We start from the raw sequence: 16,282 nt of genomic DNA on the forward strand, positions 1-16,282 counted from the left end.
CTGGTCGGAATCTTCCGAGCAATTGATCTCTTCAAAGACAACAGGAGGCGTGAATTTGGCATTGCCCTTATGCCACTGCACCAATACTAGCACTGCCAACTTATTTACTAAATCTTTAGTAACACTGGCTTTTCTTCCTGAAGCATGATTTCTTTTTGAAATACATTTCTCCAGGTTCGAACTTCCGTCTGAAGGAACTCCTTGTCTGGGCCAATCAAATCTCGTAGTTTCGAACCAGTACTCTCTCTAGTATTTATTCCACTCATTGAGAACTTTAGCCTTCATAACTGAAAACCATAAACACATTTAAAACTATAGTATCCTCGGCATCAACCGTAACCTATGTTATAAAATTAAAATCTTATGAACAACACAATGGCACCACTCATTAAACATCGTCCAGCATCAGAAATAGGCAGTTACAATTATCCTCGTCATCTCTGAATACCCTACTGCCTGACCGAGCATTCGACACGCTGGCTACATTTTAATGCTTATCGCCTGGAGCGCTTCCGACCCTCGTGTTGCAAGGACAGTCGACGCAGGGTTGGACAGACATACGCTCGAACACTCATCACACATACTTACACGTAAAAACATCGCAACACGGAAAATATATTTTGCAAAATAGTTAATAAAAGATGGCACATCATTATAGATAAAATAGTATGTATTATGGACATTTACTGTGTAAAAATCACCCAATTTATGCAAAAGAGACATTCAGCAGCAGTGCAGAAAATCACCGTCTCCACTGATACTGCAGCTACCCTCAGTAGCACAACGTTCTAGTAACGCGAATAAGAAGCCAAGATTGGTGTCACCACAGTCGAAAAATACAATGGGAAAATGAAATGTTTAAACCAGACCCCCCCCCAAGGGGAGAATCACACCAGTCGCTAGCTGATACATATCCAGCGCGGCTGGGAATACGATCTTGACATTGACCTACGTTCACCAATTTCGAACTCGTTGGAGATTTTCATCCCTACTACACAGCTGTAAATTTGTGTGATACTGTAGCTTCAGCGGTTGCGAAGTTATCGTGGTAACTGGCACACAGACCTTGACCTCCTCTCAACCATTGCAATCTCTTGGGAGATTTTCATTCCTACTACACACCTGTAAATTTTTTTTGATGATATCTTGAACGGTTGCAAAGCTATCGTGGTAGCAGACACACAGACCTTGACGTACTTTCACCAATTTCGAACTCGTAGTCTATTATTTTCTCCACTATACACCTCTAAAATTTTGCAATATCTTGAGTGGTTGCGAAGTTTTCGTGCTAACAGACTTCCACAAAGACAGACACACAGACAGACAAACTGAAAACAATGCCAGCTTCGCTATTGCGGACGGTAATAATTACTTGTAAAACTACATGAGGAAAATGTTTTAATGTAATTTATCAAAGGAATATACAGTATACTGCCAAACTTGAAATTCTAACTTCATTGAATATGGTAAACCCTACTATACAACCCTCTATTCTATAATCACTTCCTATATTTAATTAATAGATAACTATGACATTACTGATGATGTTGATCTCATCTACTATAATGGTTGATTTCGTTCTTTGTTTCCTTTGTTTGGAATTTTCCAGGTCTATTTTTTCCATGGTCATTTGTGGAACAACATACTCTTTATTCTCATGTTATTTCAGCACAATTTATCTCTATTTCACCTGGCATTCCCCTCTCCTCTCTTCTGCGTGTGTGTATATATATATATATATATATATATATATATATATATATATATATATATATATATATATATATATATATATATATATATTGTTACATAGCCTATGATTTTATCATCCTTTGTGTAATTCTAAAGTACAGTATGCTGCATGTTTGATCACGAGCATGTTCTACCTCACTCCCCCCTTCTACCCTTATAGTAGAGTAAGTCGTTCTTTCTGTTGTTCAGAGCAGGATTGTCAACTCTTTGTCCCCTATGGCTTCATTTGCGCGTCCTTCTTACAAGTTGTATCAAGCTCTGCCGGCCCTTATATAATGAGCTCAGTCTCTGCATTAATTGCCACTTAGATCTACTCCTCATTTTGCTCACATCTCTGTCCTCCCCTGTACAGTTGTTATTATTGTGAGTGCTCAGGAAGTCTCCAGCCATCTAGCAGCTGTGTAATTTGAGTATAAGTGTTATTACATTTTTTCCTTGTACTGTATAGCATAAGGTGTTGATTCGTAGGCCTGGTAAGGTTTTTGAGATTCATGTGTTTTTATGTCAGTCACTTTTTATAATATTTTGTATCTGTAATAATATATCTTGCATTCACTGAGTATTATCCGGTTTTCTCATTTTATCAGGGCTGACTTAGATAAATTTACTCTTGCTAATTTCGTGTTAATAGCGGCTATTGCAGTTAACCGTATATTTAACCTGTTTTTTACCATTACATTATCCTTATGAGTCCTGAATGTTTTGTTGTTAGTTTGAGCATTAAACTTTAACTTGTAATTTTACCTAACTCTTTTGTTTTGAACCTGGAAGTTTGCGGGACAGTTTTCTCTGTTCCGTAACATAAATTTGGCGACCTCTTATCAGGATATTCAGGATATTATCATAAGGATATTGCTTGATATTTTGTGACTGTGATTTATTCATGATGTCTACTATTAATACGCTTGATGAAGCCAAAGATTTTTTGTCAAATGTGCAAACAGTGTGTGATGTAGAAAACAGAACAAAGAATGAACTTAAGCTTGTTGCTCAACAATTGGGAATTGCTGTTCGCTCTCATCATTCTAAAGATCAAATTGCCGACATGATTAATGAAAGCTTGTTTAATGTAACTCCTCCAAATGAGCAAACCCAGATTGAATTAGCTAAGTTACAGCTAGCCCTGCAGGAGGCTCGTGCTGAGGAGGCTGAGTTTCGGGCACGTTCCCAGGAGGCACAAATTAAACTTGCTAGGATTCAGGCAGACCATGAGTATCGCATGAAACAAGGTGGAACTGGATCATCTAGCTCTGATGATTTTGATGTGGCTAAAAATGTTAAACTTGTCCCTCCTTTTAATGAATCTGATTTAACAAAGCATTTTCAGTTGTTTGAGAGGGTAGCTACAGGTTTTAATTGGCCCAAAAAAGTATTGGCCAGTACTCCTTCAAACTGTTCTCACCGGTAAAGCTCAAGTAACTTATGCATCTTTGCTTCAGGATCAATCTAATAATTATGATGTAGTTAAGAGCTTGATTCTTAAGGCCTATGAGCTTGTTCCTGAAGCCTATAGAGTAAAATTTAGGACAACTTATAAGCAAGATAAGCAATCCCATGTTGAGTATGCAAAAATGAAAGAAGATCTGTTAGAGCAGTGGTTAAATTCTAAGAATGTGGATTCTGATTTTGACAAATTTAAGCAGATGATTTTGCTGGAGGACTTCAAAAGGTGTATTAATAAAGATGTAAGCCTATATCTTGATGAGAGAAGAATAGATAATTTGTCTGATGCTGCAGTTTTAGCTGATGAATATGTTCTCATTCACGAGAGATATTCTAGAGAAAAAAGGAAAGCTGAGAGTAAGTACATTCCCTCTACTCAGAGTACAGGTAACAGGAAAGAGAATAAAGATGATGTTTCTCAGGAAGTAAATACCAGCTCCACCTCTAGATTTCAGAAAAGTAAATGTACTTATTGTAGTAAGCTTGGTCATACAACAGACAAATGTTCCAGGAGACAGGGTGATGTGAACAAAAAGGATTCTTTAAATATTCAGTCAATTGGTCTAGTGTCCACCCTTGAGAGTTCCCAGAATTCTTTAACTGAGTTAACTGAACCTGCTTTGAGGGGTAAATTAAATTCTCATGATGAAGCTCCTCCTTTGAGCAGTAATGTGGGTGACACTCTGAAGAGTTCATGTGCTAATTTCCTGTCTGATGGTTTTGTCAGTCCTCTGGACAGTAATGACAGGAAATCAGTTAAAATATATCGTGATACAGGTGCTTGCCAATCCCTTATGCTGACCAGTGTTCTAGGCCCTAATGTTAATTCCTCTGATGAAACTGTAATCTTACAAGATGTAGGGAATAATTACTTCTCTGTCCCTCTGTGCAGAGTGAATTTAGAGTCTGGTTTTCTTAATGGTTCTGTTATGGTTGGGTTGGTTGAGACACTCCCAATGTCAGGTGTAACTTTCTTACTTGGAAATGATATTGGTGGAAGTCAAGTGTGTCCAGCTCCTCAGTTGTCTAGTAAGCCAGTGGCTGCGGCCCAGGATTGTGATGTCCCTGATGTGTTCTCTGCATGTGCTGTCACTAGGGCTAAGTCTAAAGTTACTGGTGACTTAGAGGATAATGATGATGATGATGTTATCCTAGCTGACACTTTTCTTGCTAATTTGGACCACTCACCAGATGAGGCAGTATCCCGTAGTGTTGATAATTTGTCTCGTCAAGAGTTGGTTGAGTTGCAGGTTGCTGACCCTGAGTTGATAGGTCTAGCTAACTCTGCTTGCAGTGACGAAGAGTCAGCTGGTGCTTCTACTTGTTATTATATAAAGTCAGGAGTACTTATGAGGAAGTAGAGACCCCCAACAGCATCAGCCGACTGTGAATGGGAGGTTGTACATCAAGTTGTCATCCCTCGTGTTTGTAGGCAGGATATCATTAGAGTGGCTCATGATTCCAGTTTGGCAGGACACCTTGGAGTGAGGAAGACTGTGGCACGCATTTTGAAACACTTCTACTGGTATTGTAAGTCTTGTCACACCTGTCAAGTTGTGGGGAAGTGTAATCAGACCGAAAAGGTTGCACCTCTAGTTCCCATTCCTCCTTTTGAGGTGCCATTCACCCGTGTGTTGGTGGATGTTGTGGGCCCTCTTCCTAAGACTTCTTCAGGATTTTCTTATGTGTTGACCCTGATTGATATGGCTACTCGTTATCCTGAAGCCATTCCACTTAGAAATATCTCAGCAAAGAACGTGGTTAAGGAAATGCTAGGGTTCTTCACAAAGTTTGGTCTGCCCAAGGAGGTACAGTCAGACCGGGGAAGTAATTTCATGTCAAATGATTTCAAGCAGTCTCTGAAAGAGTTGGGCATCACCCAGATCACGTCTTCAGCTTACCATCCCCAGACCCAAGGAGCGTTGGAGAGATATCATCAAACACTCAAATCGATTGTCAAGAAATACTGTTTGGAACATCAGAAAGACTGGGATAAAGGTCTTCCATTCGTTGTATTTGCTGCAAGAGAATCTCCAAATGAATCACTGGGCTTCTCACCGTTTGAACTACTGTTTGGCCATGAAGTAAGAGGACCCCTTAAGTTACTCAAGGAATGCTGGCTGTCGGAGGAAGATGACGTCAACCTGCTGGAGTATGTGATGAAGTTCAAAAAATGGCTGTCCACTGCTTTACAGCTGGCGAGAGAGAATTTAGGAGCTGCTCAGGAGAAGATGAAGACTTGGTATGATAAGAAGTCCAGGTTACGCCACTTTCAGCCAGGAGATCAGGTTTTGATTCTGCTACCAGTGCATGGGCAACCTCTTCAAGCCAAGTTTAGTGGTCCTTATTTCGTGGAGAAGAAACTCAGTGATGTCAACTATGTCATCGCCACACCAGATCGTAGAAAGAACAAGCAACTTTGTCACATCAACATGCTAAAGTTATATCACAGGCGGGACGAAAATAACCCAGTCTGCACTGTAGCTGTTCCACCCGAGTCTGCAAGTGAAGTTCTCCCATCCAGTATGAGCCTGAGTGATAGTTTGGGGAAGAATCCTGATATCATGAATGATCTCCAGACTAAGCTTTCTCATCTAGCTCCCGAGGAAAGGCAGGAGTTTTCGGCATTACTGCAGGGGTACCCGCAAGAGTTCCGTGCCACTCCAGGAAGAACCACTGTGTTGATGCATGATGTCGATGTTGGAGACGCAAAGCCAATTAAATTGCCTCCTTACCGTGTGAACCCAGTGAAAGTTCCTCTCATCCAGAAGGAGCTTGGCTACCTGTTGGACCACAAGATGATTGAGCCCTGTCAGAGCGAGTGGAGTTCTCCTGTCACTCTAGTCCCTAAGCCAGGTGGGTCACAGCGGCTTTGCATCGACTACAGACGTGTTAATCAGATAACCAAAACAGACACTTACCCTCTCCCTCGCGTGGAAGATTGCATAGACAAGATCGGAAAGGCTAGGTACATAAGTAAGTTTGATTTGTTAAAGGGATACTGGCAAGTACCTATGACTGAACGTGCTAGGGAGATCTCATGTTTTGTAACACTAGGAAAGACTTTTGCATGTTCTGTAATGCCATATGGTATGAAGAATGCACCAGCCACTTTTCAGAAGCTCATGAATGTTGTAACAGAGGGTTTGGCAGGGTGTGTTGTTTATATTGATGATGTATTAATCTTCAGTGACAACTGGAAAGATCACCTATGCCATGTCAGTAAATTTCTTGAGCGTTTAGTTCAGGCTAATCTTGTAGCTAATTTATCAAAGTGTGAGTTTGGTCAAGCTAAAGTTCAGTACCTTGGGTACGTAATTGGTGATGGACACGTTGCACCACCAGGAGCTAAGGTTCAGGTTATAAGTGATCTTCCCAGACCTAAAAGTAGGAAAGAGCTACAAAGATTTTTGGGAATGGTAGGTTATTACAGGAGATTTGTTCTTAACTTTTCAATTCTTGTATCACCACTTACAGACCTACTGAAAAAGGGAGTTAAATTTGTCTGGACCAATAACTGTGAATCCTCTTTCAGCAAACTTAAAGCTATCCTATTAAGTCAGCCAGTGCTCGCTACTCCAAATTTTGCTAAGCCTTTTAAGATGGCTGTTGACGCAAGTGATACAGGAGCTGGGGCTGTTTTGCTGCAAGAGGATGATCAGGGTATTGAACACCCTGTATCTTATTACAGTAAGAAGTTCACTCCACCTCAAAAGAACTACTCAACTATTGAGAAAGAGCTTTTGGCCTTGATTTTGGGTTTACAGCATTTTTCATTTTATTTGTGTTCTGGTTTTGACCCCATAGTCATTTATACCGATCATAACCCACTGAAATTCCTTAGTAAGTTTAAAGATAAAAATCAGAGATTGACAAGATGGAGTCTACTTCTTCAGGAGTATTCATTAGACATACAACATGTCAAGGGGAAAGAAAATGTTATTGCAGATTGCTTATCTAGACTTTAGACAGATTGTTTTAGAGTAATATGAAATTTCCTTTGTAAATTTCTTTTTCTTTGTGGGGAGGTGTTACATAGCCTATGATTTCATCATCCTTTGTGTAATTCTAACGTACAGTATGCTGCATGTTTGATCACGAGCGTGTTCTACCTGACTCCCCCCTTCTACCCTTATAGTAGAGTAAGTCGTTCTTTCTGTTGTTCAGAGCAGGATTGTCAACTCTTTGTCCCCTATGGCTTCATTTGCGCGTCCTTCTTACAAGTTGTATCAAGCTCTGCCGTCCCCTATATAATGAGCTCAGTCTCTACATTAATTGCCACTTAGATCTACTCCTCATTTTGCTCACATCTCTGTCCTCCCCTGTACAGTTGTTATTATTGTGAGTGCTCAGGAAGTCTCCAACCATCTAGCAGCTGTGTAATTTGAGTATAAGTGTTATTACATTTTTTCCTTGTACTGTATAGCATAAGGTGTTGATTCGTAGGCCTAGTGAGGTTTTTGTGATTCATGTGTTTTTATGTCAGTCATTTTTGATAATATTTTGTATCTGTAATAATATATCTTGCATTCACTGAGTATTATCTGGTTTTCTCATTTTATCAGGGCTGACTTAGATAAATTTACTCTTGCTAATTTCGTGTTAATAGCGGCTATTGCAGTTAACCATATATTTAACCTGTTTTTTGCCATTACATTATCCTTATGAGTCCTGAATGTTTAGTTTTTAGTTTGAGCATTAAACTTTAACTTGTAATTTTACCTAACTCTTTTGTTTTGAGCCTGGAACTTTGCGGGACAGTTTTCTCAGTTCCGTAACAATATATATATATATATATATATATATATATATATATATATATATATATATATATATATATATATATATATATATATATATGTGTGTGTGTGTGTGTGTCGAAGTTCCGGCATAGACATACAAATATGAGTATACAGTTTACTTGCACAGTATCTGTGAAGGTGTAGTGCATATCTAGAATAGCTAATGTAAGTTGAAAGATAATAGAAGACACATATCATTCTGTCTTCATAAATAGAAAAATATGTAATAAGAACGCATGCAATAGATTAAGTTGAGATTTTATATGTAACTGTATACTCACTACTCAGCCTTTTCATTACACTCTTCCTTCTCCCGGTCCCATGATATTTCTTTCAGGCTTGCCTGGTGCTGTGTCTTTCTGTTTTCCTGTAACGCTAAAGCCAGAGGGTCTGGAGGGTTGGGGGGAGAGCATTTTGATGTGCTGTCTTTCTTCCTCTTGTGTGAATATAGTACCGTACTAGTGTAACGGCTGGACCGCCTCGTAGGGACCTTGAAGTCTATGTGATCTGTGATTCCTGGTATTCCTTTCTCTCTCTCTCTCTCTCTCTCTCTCTCTCTCTCTCTCTCTCACAGATTCCCTTCGCCCCCTTACTCTCTTGTTTCTTTTTTCTCCTTCTCCTATCTCATTTTCCTTCGCCCACGATATGCTTCCTTTTCTATTGGTATTGTCTCTCCGCCTCCCTTTCTCTCTTCTTCCTTAATTTCATTCTTCCCTCTTTTACATTCTCCACTTATTTCTTTTCCTCCTTCCACATTGTTCTATGCTCTGACTTTTTCTTATATCTCTCCATGCTTCGTCTCTTCTATAGCCACCAACTCATTACGTCACCTTCCATTCTTCATTTTTTTTCCTTTCGCTTCTCCTCAAATCCTTCCTCCCCCATTCCACTGAGTGCCTTTACAGTGCTTAATCTGAGCAAACAGAGAATCAGACAAACGTCACCATTTTTTATATATTTCCTTTTCTTCCTTCTTCCTTGCTCCATAATTGTTCCGTCCCTCTCCTCTTCTCTCATACTCCTTAAACTTCCCTGATTTAATAAATATTTCCCTCTTACCCTTACTACCCCTCTCTGTCTGTCTGTCTGTCTGCCTGTCTCTCTCTCTCTCTCTCTCTCTCTCTTAACATCTACGGATTAAGACTACGTTTAAATGAGTGACTAAGCGTATTGCAAACGTAACAGAGAGAGAGAGAGAGAGAGAGAGAGAGAGAGAGAGAGAGAGAGAGAGAGAGAGATTCTTCTAATTCCATCCCTTCCCCCTAACTCATTAACATCCCAAATTAACCTAATCTATGCAGCCACATTCTGTGGGTTCTAAGCTTTTTCTTTTTCAAATAAAGGGTTCATTAGAGATCATTGTAGGTCATTATTTGCCCCTTTGTTGCTACACTGGCTCTACTTATATCACATGTTGACTGATTGCATTAACCCAGCTTAATAAGGGTGAAGTGTAGTGTACTGTGGGCAGTATGATTATGTATATAACTGAAAGGTGTATTATACAAATTGTAATATTTTTTCTGTGAAGCCATATGTACTCCCACGCCTGTAATGCAGTAGCAAGAGTATAATAGTCACACTAAAGGGATCATATACATTTTATCTTGTGCTAAAAATTATTAGATACTTAACCTCAACACTGTTAAACAAATTTACCTCCTTTATTAAGCTACCAAAGGACAGGTTTATTCAGATTTTACTTGACATACAGAAATGAAGGAGTTAAACAAAATATATCAGTTTCATTTACAGGCTGACCATTTTTGTTTCATTCACTTAATACCACGTGGTTTTCTTCATAATATGGATCCACTGAACTGAAGGAGTTACCATTCACACAGCATAAAGGAGAGATATTCATGTCAAGTCGTCAAGCTGCTATTAACACACAAATTTAACATGGAATGTCTGTCTTCTTGGGTCGTAACACAAATATAACCTTTCAAAAACTGTGGCTCTTTTGTGGAGTTATCATAATGAGTCATTTGTCGCCAGATATGACGAGGACAAATCTGTTTTTAGAGGGAATGTTGCTGCTTCCTTGAGGTGGAGTGAGGGTCACTTCCATATCAAGAAGGAATAAGATCCAGTTAGCAAAGCTGGGAATAGCGCCGCTACTGTTTTAATAGCGATGGTGGTAACGCAATTACTACTTTTTGGCAGGACTCACGCGTTACCGCCCTCCTCGCTACTCATACGACGAATACAGGTCCGGAGTCGGTGAGTACATACAGATATGCCGACGGTTTGGTTGTATTTATTAATGACGAAAAATAATACTTTCGCAAATTCTGTCAGTTAATAATGTTTGTTCTACATTACATCAGTAGTTTATTAATTTTTATTTATTAGTAATGTGCAATAATTAGACAGGAATTTGCTAATTAATTATCGATCATTTAAATTAAGTAACGATAATTAAGGACGTCAGCTAGATGTAGGCAACAAACACACACACACACACACCTCTAACTATCCCCGTCTCTAACTCCCACTCTCTCCCCCACTCTCTACTTTCAGACTAATTCTTACTACGTTATTCTTTCGTAACAGTGTGTTACTTTCAGTTTAAAATAATGAAAAAGAAAAACATTGCTATTGTATAAACAGCCTTTAAGAGAAAGCCCCAGTTCATTTTTACTTTCGTTTTCGTACATATCTTAAATAGGTATCATTGAAAATATAACAAATCTATATAATATGTATCAATGGTAGGCCACATTTTTTTGTCTTTTATTTACGTACGTTACTTTCAATAAGTATACTAGGTAATAATGTAAAAGAACATTTGTTATATTATACAGTAAATAGCTTTTTCCTGTACCTTCGTCTCTAAGCTTCATTACAGTGACATCGACATGTATGTTTTTTTTTTTTCAATAGAAGTATATATTGACATTACTGATACACAACATAACCACTCAGACTGACTAATGTTATCGAAAACAGTATATAGTGTATTGTTATATCACAGATTTTTGTTAACCTTTCCTTCGTCTACCTTTTTCTTATCCAAAGTAGTGGGAGCAGGAGCAGGAGCGCCGCTACATATCGTATCAAGTAGCGAAACCAGTAACGCCACTACTTTTTCTAGTTAGTAACGGGAATGGGAACGCCGTTACTTTTATTAGTAGCGTTCCCAGCATTGCCAATATTAGACCCTTCACCAGATCCTGTTTCAGAAATCTGCCATCAGGTTCGCTTTCATCGTCCAGCTCTGATGAGGGTTAGGCACTGAAAATGTAGTCAGTGGTTAATTTCTTTTTAATTTTGACACAATGTAAAGCACCTCAAAACATATTACTCAGAAGGCATGATATGCTACAAAGGATTTACAATACGGGAGCCTCTTGATTATATATAATGTATTATAAGTGTCATCGATTAAACTCAGCTTTCATCAGTTTACTCATCTCTGTAAACATCACATAGAGACAAAACCTAGACAGTTTTACTAGAACCATCCATAAAGCAGGATAACAGTGATTAAAATATTTTTCATTCGTTAGTATCCACAAAAGAAAATAGATAGGTGGCCGCAGATTTGGCAGCACCTTTCGATATGCTGCCCTGCCTGACGTGTGACTTTTCATAATAATACAGACCAGTTGGACGTCTTGATCATCTTAGTGGCCTAAATCGTGCATAAAAAATTCTCCCAAATGTTTCCCTGGCTCCACCACACAGTTTAGTAAGTTTACACTTCAACTCTTCGTACTCTGCTATGGTTATAGTGTTGTACCGCACTGCCGTTTGTTTGGATTAATATGGATGATTCATCAACTAAGCAATCGTTAAGTACACTATTTTCAGTGGAACAGTTTACTTCTTTAAAGGAAGCTAAAATACACACATCAGAAATCCTGAAGATAGTCTCCTTTTACTAACTGCACACGATTTATTCAAATATAATTATGTAAATAGACAGCACACTATTTTAGTCCCCAGCCTAAGATTCTCTGAGAGCCTGGTTATTCTTTCCTTACAGGTATATATATGCACTTGATTAAGTAGGAAAAAAAGATTCCTATAAATAGCAATATTATTATAAACTTAGTATTAGGTGCAATTTCACAGGTCTGTAAAACCCCACCAAAAATATTTAATCGAGGCTGGACGACGCTAGACCACCTGGAGGCACACCCCTAAAACAGGGTTTGGTGAAGGCTCTAATTTCACGAGAATTCTGAATAGACGGATGTGTACTGTTATGAACAACCAGAAGCATATGTTTGCTTATAATACACATTTTATGTAGGCATTGTTTCAAATTATGTCTAATACACAACACGGAGACTGAGATGCATTGCAAGTAGAATATGTGGTTCCAGACAGTATTGATAATGTTATGCAACCAAAAGGTATGCACTTCTGTGCAAGGTAATATATTATCCCATATGTATGATCATAACCATCAATGTTCATATAGTATTAGTAGTTGTGGCCTGGTCAATCTTCATGTGAATGTAGCCTGCAGTCTGAAGTTGCCCCCTTCCTGCAATCCACTATCTGGTAGCATTTCATTAGGGCGTAAAATCCAACTTGCTGGTATATCACTGGGGGCCAGTATACCATTTCATTTGGAAACCAGTATATTATTTCATCTGGTTGCCAACATATCATTACTAATTTAACCTAACCTAACCTAACCTAACCTAAACCTCACATAAGTTAGCGATCAATTATTCGAAATGGTTGTGACCCATTCCTGCTGATTATAGGGAAGGATATAAAACAATCTATTTATACTTGGCGCCCACTACTGTTTTATCCCATCGCCCAAATGAAGTTTAATGTGGCAGATATATATATATATATATATATATATATATATATATATATATATATATATATATATATATATATATATATATATATATACCCCTTGACGTCAGTCGTAGGTGATTTCAAAGTCCTGGAATAGTTTTCTGAAAATATATTATCACCGCTTTGTAATCTCCACACAGCCGTATGATCACCACCCTTACTCGTCCCCAGGCCGTTGCTAACTGCCGGAGGAAGAGCAGGCTAGGGCTGGTGTGGTCTTAAACTAAGGGTTCAGTAGAATTTGAATCAGGTCAGACCTTAGTAAGCAATCAATGGTGCCCTACTTAGATCACACTTACAATACACTTACATGTTATACTTACATACTACATATTATTACAAATGGTTACAAACAATTTTCCCCTGCGTTAAAAAGGCGCGTCTCCTGACACAGCGGTGGAGGCATTAAATCATACTGTGGCAAGAGTGTAATTGGATAGGTTATACAGTTCACTGGGGACTACGTGGGAGTATAATAATAAAATGGGTCTTAAAGTATAATGTAAGAAGTTGGATACAGCAAAGAAGAAATATATTTACAGTACATGGCCAATTTGGAAAGGCAAGGAAGGTGATAACTATTAATAAATGCAAAAGCAGAATGCAAACAGTGCATTATCGTGGTATAGGCCATGAATTAACTAGGCATGTAGTATAAGAGAAGCGTAGTGATAGCATAAATATATACTGTAGGTTTCGTCAAATTTACAAATGAATGTCTTTATATATATATATATATATATATATATATATATATATATATATATATATATATATATATATATATATATATATATATATATATGCGGTGCATTCAGTTGCTATATATTCCCCATAGAAGTATCACTGTGGTTACTAGTACTTACCATATATATATATATATATATATATATATATATATATATATATATATATATATATATATATATATATATATATATATATATATATATATATATATATATATATATATATATATATATATATGGTAAGTACTAGTAACCACAGTGATACTTCTATGGGGAATATATAGCAACTGAATGCACCACTGTATACATTATAGTTTATCTTACATAGAAGTCACTGTTTGAGAGTGATCATATATTCATTTCCCTTATCTTATTTGTATTTTACTAGTTTTCATGTCCTTGACTCACTGTGTAGTAATTATATTGATATTATTACATATTGTTTCAATTAGCTCAAATTTCAATATTCCACAGGGATTTTTTTTTTTTTTTCAGTATGATCATCACATCTTCACCAATCATAATGAGTATCACTTAGAACTACCAGTTTCCAGGTCTCTTGGTTGTCGCACTAACCTTGTTGCAACACGGATCTCGTGCAGTCTTTAGTCCATTCGCTTGACACAACAGTACAGGACACCTACAGTAACAAAAAATCTAATAAGGCAGAGTACCACTGTAGGAAATACAAAGACTGGATGTGCCCAGGAGCAGTTAAAGACTGAAAAAAACTCGTTCATAAGGAAATCAGACGTAGGTTGTCTAATGTGATGGAAAGATTGTCTGTTGGTGGATGAAAGGTACAGTAGTATTAATAGGTCTGAAGTTGTCATAATTGTGGGAGCGAAGTGCGAAGTGATAATGTGTAGCATGGGCTATGACAGACTCAGACTTTACTGTACAATAATCAGGGGCCTTATACAAACCAGTTGCGGATAGTGAGCGGACAGGAGTTCCTGGACAAATAACACTGACAGGAGTTGAGACACTAAAGAAGAAATAGGGGATGTGATTTAGACGAGCACGGTGCATTTGGAGTTCAGGGGCCGGAACAAAGGTACAGACAGGTTGTACTGAGAAGTTGCGGACTAAGGCATATTCGCAAGGAGCAATGCTGCCAAGAAAGATTGTTAGGAGGAATGCAACACAAACTCGAGAGTTGGGTGTAAGAAAGGCACATCTGTCGAGGTCACTGGAGGAAGTGAATGCGATATAGAGATGATCATGGGAGAGAAGGAAGTACTCTGAAGAGACAGAGGCTTGTACCAGGGAATCATTGTACCAGAAGGGAGAGGGGCTGATGTGAAAGAGGTCGAATGTGATAGAAGAACGAAGAGGGATAGTAACAATTATATATTTAGTAAGGAATGTGGCTTCTAGTGTTGGGTAGTAGTGTTCTAAAGAGGAAAATGAAATCACAGGAGACAAGTCGAAAGTAGAGTGAGCCCATTCCAATGTAGCGTGAAGGTCAGAGATAGGTACTAAATCTAGAGTGACAAACATCGACAGCATTGACTAGAATACGAATTAAGCTAGAAACTTGGGTGACAAGAGAGTTCAGAGAAACTTGCAATTTAGCTACATGTAAATTTACATAGAGCAGTTCTGATACAATATTTACCTTCGACACTTCATGTTTAAGAATTCCCGTAAAATTATTTAAAGTGTCTGTAACATCATTTAAATCGTGTGTGATCTCTTGCAGCATAGAATGTTGAAGACTTAATACCTTTTCCCGAGACTCTAGAGCATTTGCTAATTGATCCAAGTCTTCCTTAAATCCAGAAAGGTCACGGGCAGTCGCTACACCAAAATTAATAATCCGCTCAGAATTTCTCCTCCAAGGTCAAAGAGTCCACGTTACACTCGTGAACTGCCCACAGGTATTTGGTTAGGGAAGGAATCTGGAAGATGTTTGAACTGGTAAAGAATATAATACAGTTTCCAGCAGATGGATAAGCAGAGTGGGTACCAAAATGTATCTGTAGGATGTTGATCTTTAATACCTGACAGGAGTCCCTGTAGGTCCTCTAGCTGACATGCAAAGTCGGGCAGGGCGATGGCCACGGCAGCCAGCGGCACTAGGTCGTAGCGCAAGGAGACTACATCCTTCACCATCATTACCTACCAAGGTCCCGGGCCGTACGGCACCATCCTCACCCGACCCAGACTCTACCAGAGTCAGCACTGCCAGCACGTAGACCCACAACATCTTTCCTATAAAATAAGTTGATGTTAGAGGTGATGCAGAGGATAACGTGAGTGTAAGATGATAGCGTTATGCAAGAGACTTAGTGGCAGAACGCAATTTGGCACGATAGTTATTAACAGTAGGGGAAGGTTGAGTAGGAGTGTCAGAAGGACTTGAAGAAGAAGCATCTCCTTGCTGAGGAGATGTGGTCTCTCCCAGTGGCTCCTCCAAGACTATGCACTTTGATGCACGTTTGATATCATCAGCATGCACCCATGTTGTCTGTGCCTTGTATGGATCTTTTATTTTTAATTTATTTCACTTAAGAGATATTACACGGAAGGGACCCAAGAATTTACTATCTAGCTTTGAATTTCGGTCATGATCTAGGGCAAAAACTAAGTCGCCTACTTGGATGGTAACATCTGAGGCAGCGCCATGTTGGTTACATACCATTTCTTCATTTGTAAGGGCCAGAATACCATGAACGTATTTATGAATTTTCTGGAAGTTGG

The sequence above is a fragment of the Coenobita brevimanus genome, chromosome 3 (genome assembly GCF_032717465.1).
Source record: "Coenobita brevimanus isolate Jiangsu-jjx chromosome 3, ASM3271746v2, whole genome shotgun sequence".
NCBI classification, from domain to species: domain Eukaryota; kingdom Metazoa; phylum Arthropoda; class Malacostraca; order Decapoda; family Coenobitidae; genus Coenobita; species Coenobita brevimanus.